The sequence below is a fragment of the Protomyctophum parallelum genome, assembly GCF_964188405.1.
Source record: "Protomyctophum parallelum genome assembly, chromosome: 21".
Classification (NCBI taxonomy): Eukaryota; Metazoa; Chordata; class Actinopteri; order Myctophiformes; family Myctophidae; genus Protomyctophum; species Protomyctophum parallelum.
This window is the reverse complement of record NC_139713.1, coordinates 36,151,008-36,157,224: the sequence shown is the minus strand read 5'-3', so window position 1 is coordinate 36,157,224 and position 6,217 is coordinate 36,151,008.

Genomic DNA, 6,217 nt, shown 5'->3' with positions numbered 1-6,217 from the left:
TATAAGCCTTGAACTAGAAATTAATTTAGGTTTTTGGACAGACCTCGGTTGTGTGTGTGTGTGTGTGTGTGTGTGTGTGTGTGTGTGTGTGTGTGTGTGTGTGTGTGTGTGTGTGTGTGTGTGTGTGTGTGTGTGTGTGTGTGTGTGTGTGTGTGTGTGTGTGCACGTGCGCGTGTGTGTGCGTGTGCAAATACTATAACCTCCATTGGTTGTCATTAAGTGACACACTATTAAACAATAATTGGCACATTGATCATTACACTTATTATTTCTTACTTACAGAATGCAATAATAAAATTCAATTGAAGTTCATTCCAATTATTAATTATTTTAGCAAATACCAAAATTTCAACCAATTGCTGTGGTTGAAAAGTACAGGCTATTATATTAATCACTTATACTCTATACTTAAAATATTGTATTGTGTTTTCACCTGTAATGGCATGCGAAAAGTAATAATAAGAAGAAGAAATGTCAAGAAATAACAAAGTAGGGATGCCAGGTTTGAAGTGGTTGACAGCTTTTGTCATCTCACATTTGTAATGAATCTATCATTACTGGTCACGGTATTCTCCACCTGCACTCTGATATTAAAGCTTAATATCTTGGTCAAATCCAGTGGGAGCAACACGGCAGTTTTAAAAAAGTGATCTGGGGGAGGATTTTAAATTTATGCCTATTTAGGTCACCCATTCATTGGGACCTAAGCAGTTATTAAGTGTACCATTCATAAATTAAAGGAATAGACCTACTTCACCCCCAAAAATACTTTTTTCCATTACTCACGTGAGAGAATACTTTGTTTGAGAGTTTATTTATAGTTTATAATCAATGTTAATTTAACTCTGTACAAATGGAACCAAATGGACCCGTTCACATGGAATCAGATTTTTTCCAATGTGACTTGAGCCACATTCAAAATCTGATTAAAATCTGATTTGAGGAGATCTGTCTCAGTCTGAATGCAACTCGACTTGTGTGTGACTTGTTTGCATATAGACTTATTTAAACAAATCAGATTCCAATCTGGATGTGCCACAGATCTGATTCAGGCTGGATTTGGCTGCCAGTCTGAACACGCAGATCAGATTCTGGTCACTTGCAAATGCAGTGTGAATGGTCGGGCCAAAAGATCAGATTTGAAAAATAAATCTTTATACCAAATTTGAATCAGATTTGACTGGATGTGACTGCAGTCTAAATGGAGCCTATAAGTACCTCTTCCTCCTGACCCTGGTGTCTCTATTTTGAGCATGTGTGACAGTGTGACTGCTTGTTTGTCTACATTCCCTTCTCTCAACTTTCTCTAAAGCCCTTGTTTATGCCATATTCATTAGTCCAGTGGTTCTCAAAGTGGGGAGAACCCCAGGGGTACTTGAGGGAGTTCCAGGGGGTCCCCAGCTAAATGATAGTTTGGAACCAAATGGACCCTTTATGGTTCTGTAACTTTGAGAGTGTACAAATGGAAGCAAATGGATCTGTGACGTTATTTAAACAAATAATCTGATTGTGGCACAGCTAGATGTGATTCAGGCTGGATTCAGGCTAGAGTTAGCTGCCAGTGTAAATGGGGCCGTATTGTTGTGGGCCAAAGAGAATGTCATAGGTATACAGTAGAGTAGGCTATTTGGCTGCATAAATGTATGTACAGTATGCTTGCTAAAAGTCAGTTCCACTCTGCAAGCCTCCAAGAGAATGTTGAACCACAGCTGTATGTTTGGCATGGCTAACATTACAGCCACCACCACGCCAGCACATAGCTCAATATTTGCTGTTAATCCAGCAGGTCAACATTGACTCCACACCATGTGTGGACATAAGATATTGAAACTTGTACATTGTTTGTCTTCCAAGATTATTAACTGGATTGGATTTGAATTACCCCTGAACCATCCCTGGACTCATGCGCTCTCCCAGGGTGGTCTCAATTTGTCCACTTCACAAAACAAACTGAATGTGAATTATGTCAAATTTGCACTTCCTACAGCTCTATTTCTGTTCAGATTAATATATTTATTCCAGCTGTATTGATATATTTTTCCAGGACCTGCTATACATTACATCTGTTCATGCTAATGTTTCACAATGTTATGGACTGATGGAATTACACACCATGAAGATGGAATAAAAACGCTACACAGAAGGTTAACCCATTCTGACCTGAGATCAGATTCATACGAGGTTTCCACTGGACACACACTGGTCTGATTAACCCATTCTGACCTGAGATCAGATTCTAAAAATGTCAGTCGTTCTTCGATTTTTTTCAAAAATAGCAGACCTACAAGCTCGTATCGCGCCACTCGGTGGCGCGATATGAGCTTGTAGATCTGCTATTTTTAAATAGCTAAAGCATAACATGATGCTGACACCAAAATGGGTGCCCGGTCAGAATGGGTTAAGAAGACCTACAGTAATGACCAAATACTGTACTGCAGGGGTGCCCAAAAGGTAGATCGCGATCTACCAGTAGATTACAAAGGCTGTGCAGGTAGATCACATGACATGCCCCTAAAGAATATTTAATTGAAATATAAAGAATAGACTTGAATTAAGGTGACTTGATTGATTGATATCAAAAAGGGCCTTTCAGCTCAAACCCACAATGCAATCTTTTGTTTTCGCTGTGCACAAAGGTCGGTAGCATTACAAATTGAATACAAAAAACCCTACCTACCGGTATTCCATTTCTCTCCCTCTATTTCCCAGTCCAAGTACAATGGTGTATAATTATTTAAAGCGCAAATAACATGCATTTTAAAAATGCTTTTAATATTTAATAATCATATTGTCTATGTCCCTCAAAGTTATTTCTAATGGTTTGAGCCTCAATCACCACTCTGATATAACCAGGCCTTGTCAATTCTTTCTGGACTTTGAAAGCAGTTTTAGCTGCAGTACCACACTGTCCTGAGGTGGAGAGGGTGCTGATATGCAGATTATTTAATATTTGAGTCATTATAATACTCATGCTAGATAAAACCAGGCTTGTTTCCATTCCATGCCAGCTTGGAAAATCAACAATGGTGGACATTGTAAACAAAGTGGAAATGCAAATTTGCAACTGAAGACTGAAGAAAAGGAGGAATTATACAAAGTAGGGTGACATTGATGACATCACGATGAGGCCAAAATCAGTCGAGCTGTTACTGAGAGCAATTTCCATTAAAACACCCATATGACATGAAGGCCTGATTGTTCAAAATTGGTTATTTGTGGGGATAGAAAACACACATGGGAGCCCCAAAAACACAAAAGAAATTGAAAAAGTTGAATTTTATGTTATAGGTCGTTTAACACCAGCTCTGCTATTCCAAAGCCACCTCAGGTACATATTTAAACTATTTTCAGCAATGGTTTAATAATTCTTTAGGTGGGTAGATCTTGTTGAGCCGGTCATTTTGAAAGTAGCTCTCAAGTCAAAGAAGTGTATAGGCACCCCTACATACATTTGATCTCTGAGTATGACTATGAGATATGACATTGTAAAAGGCTGTGTTCATCGTCTTTGCACACCACTAGTGTTCAGTTGTAACTGGTATCATGTTGCTCAGTTATGTCATGTGTGACAAATATTGTACTTTTTACTCCACTACCATTATTGGAAAAGTTTGGTTGATTTTGACACACACATCAAATAGCCAATCTACAGCTCTCATAACTGCAATGCAATGCATTGTGAGCTTGTAGAAGGGCTATTTTTGAACGGTTTTGTACTACTACTTTTGGTACTGCAGGTATATTTTGATGCCAATACCTTTGTTGTTTTACAACAGTACAATTCTGAACAGGACTATTAAGGTCCCTGCACACTGAGCGCGTTTTTCGTATTTTTAGCTGCGTTTCTCCATTTGTTTTCCGACAAAACGCGCCCAGTGTGCAGCCACATTTATTTGGATTAGTATATTATTGTTAAAAATCTGATTGCTTCATCCACCACTGTGTTTTGGAGGGGAAAATAAGGTTATGCAATTCCACTCTACAACAAATTATCAGCAAATGTTTGAATACTCTTGTCATTGTCAGGATATTAGTAATTGAGATACCGGTAATTAAAGTACAAAATCATGGCATAGGGGAAGGAACACATTATTTCAACCAGTCGTCCCCCCCCCCCCCCCCCCCATCAGGCCATGTAAATACAATCTAAAGTACAGTGATCAGCAGTCTCTAGAGTAACACAAACCATTAAGGACAGGTGTTGCCATTTCCTCCACCAATTTACCAATATTGTTTTATGAAAATGAATTCACCATAATTAGTACCAGTAAGACGTCCTGAGGGCGAGAAGCGAGGTCGCGGTGAAACGACAGGTCTGGGAATGCCCATTAATTAATTGACGTTTTCGGTCCGGGTATAGGGCGTAAAATGTGTGCTAATTAGTAAGGCCAGGCGCGGCCTCGGGCCAGCCCAGTTAGGTTCCAGTTAGGGCCCAGGTAGGCCGGGCCTTCATTTTCCGGCCTGTTGAGAACTCTATTTTTCGACGGCTGCCAGTGTCAGGCACCGCTGCACTACCTGTGTTACACTTAGCTACATTAAGATGTTTCACAATAAATATATTTCAAGCAATAACAGCTAGAATTGTGTATAATGTGTCAGTGACCTGCAGACATAGTTTCATTCCCTCCTAATGTTGATTCAGTCTCATCATTACAACACACCAGGTGGCTCGTTTATCCCTCCCTGAACTAAAACCTGCTGACTGAGTTTAAGTGCTGGTCTGGTAGTCTAGTCTGCACCACAATGCATCATTCCGATTGCATGGTGTCTAATCAGGACAAGCTGAGTAAGAAATTACAAATTAGAAAAGTAATTTACAACCTGGTGTCCCGCAAATAAGGGGAAAAGGCGAATTGCCAGAAAGTTCACAATGCATCGTATGACTATATGAGCTGTGAGTTTGTACATTGTCCATGGTGCCATCGTCAAAAAGGTGTAACATCGGGCCTATGAGAAAAGAGACTGTTCTGGCTACAGCTAATACAGCTATTCACCCATTTCTATTCTCTCTAAATAAGATACAAAATTCATAGTTTATATTATGCAATGAGATGCGAGAGTGTGGACTATAGCCACCAACTTAGGACTCCTGGATGGCTGCCCTCCACTCCCAATATTATCCAACGTGAGGGTCCGGAGCCCTGCAGTGTTGCTAGCTCCACTGTCACACTGAAGTGCATGGGTCTACATGAAGTGGGTCTACGTATAGGTGGGGAGCCTACATGTATTTCCCCACCAATGCAATAGGTGCGTGACGTGCGTCCTGTGTTGGCTCACAGTGTCAGTTCACTCAATGAAATGTTCTGGGTGCCTGACACAGTGCCCTGCTAGCCTCATCCTTGGCCCTGTGGAAAGCAGCCACGGTTCTGATACAGTCCACCCATCAAGTGCTATTTGTAGCATTCCTGTGTATAGATGCCATCCAGGGCATTGTCCTGCTTGTACTGTGAGCGTCCGTGTCCCACACAGTAGTACCTCCACCGAAGCCACGAAAGCTTTAGTTTAAACCCATGCCAGATGCACCCGAACTTTCAGATCCAGTTCAGTCCAGCGACATATTTGATATATTCAAATATAATTTCTATTTAACACACATTCTGGAAATCATTGGTGCATAATGTAGTTAATTCATACTGTAGCCCATACTTTCTATGTTCATACTACTTTATGTAATCTTCCATAACCTACAGTAGCGATACTGTACCTGACCATCTCATATCTTAGCAGGTGAATAAGAAGCCAAAATGGCTTTTCAAAACACAACTCAGCTTGATTGTTATTTGTCGGTGGCAAAGGTGGGCGTGTCATAGCATAGCAAGCACACCACTAACTCCTACCTAGTGCAGGAATCTCCTTAAACGTGTCAAAGAAAAGAACGTGAAGTTAATCAAAATGTAGTCATTATGGAGATTGCCTATATCACCAGCATGACAGGTCAATCGCTGGGATTATCACCCCTCTGCCACAGTCCCCATGATTAAATGGGATTTCTTCATAATCTGGCCAGATGGAGGATTTCTTTTTATGTAATCACATTATTAGATCAAATATGAAATGATACTGCCCCCAAATCCTCATTTGGTTTTGGATGGTTATTGTAGTGCTCAATTACTCATCACATTATGAAACTCTTTTGCAACCAAAGTAAGAAACGGATGATATTCAGAAAAAAAATGAAGAAATGTGAAGGAAACTGCCATGTCAGCAGCATACTGAG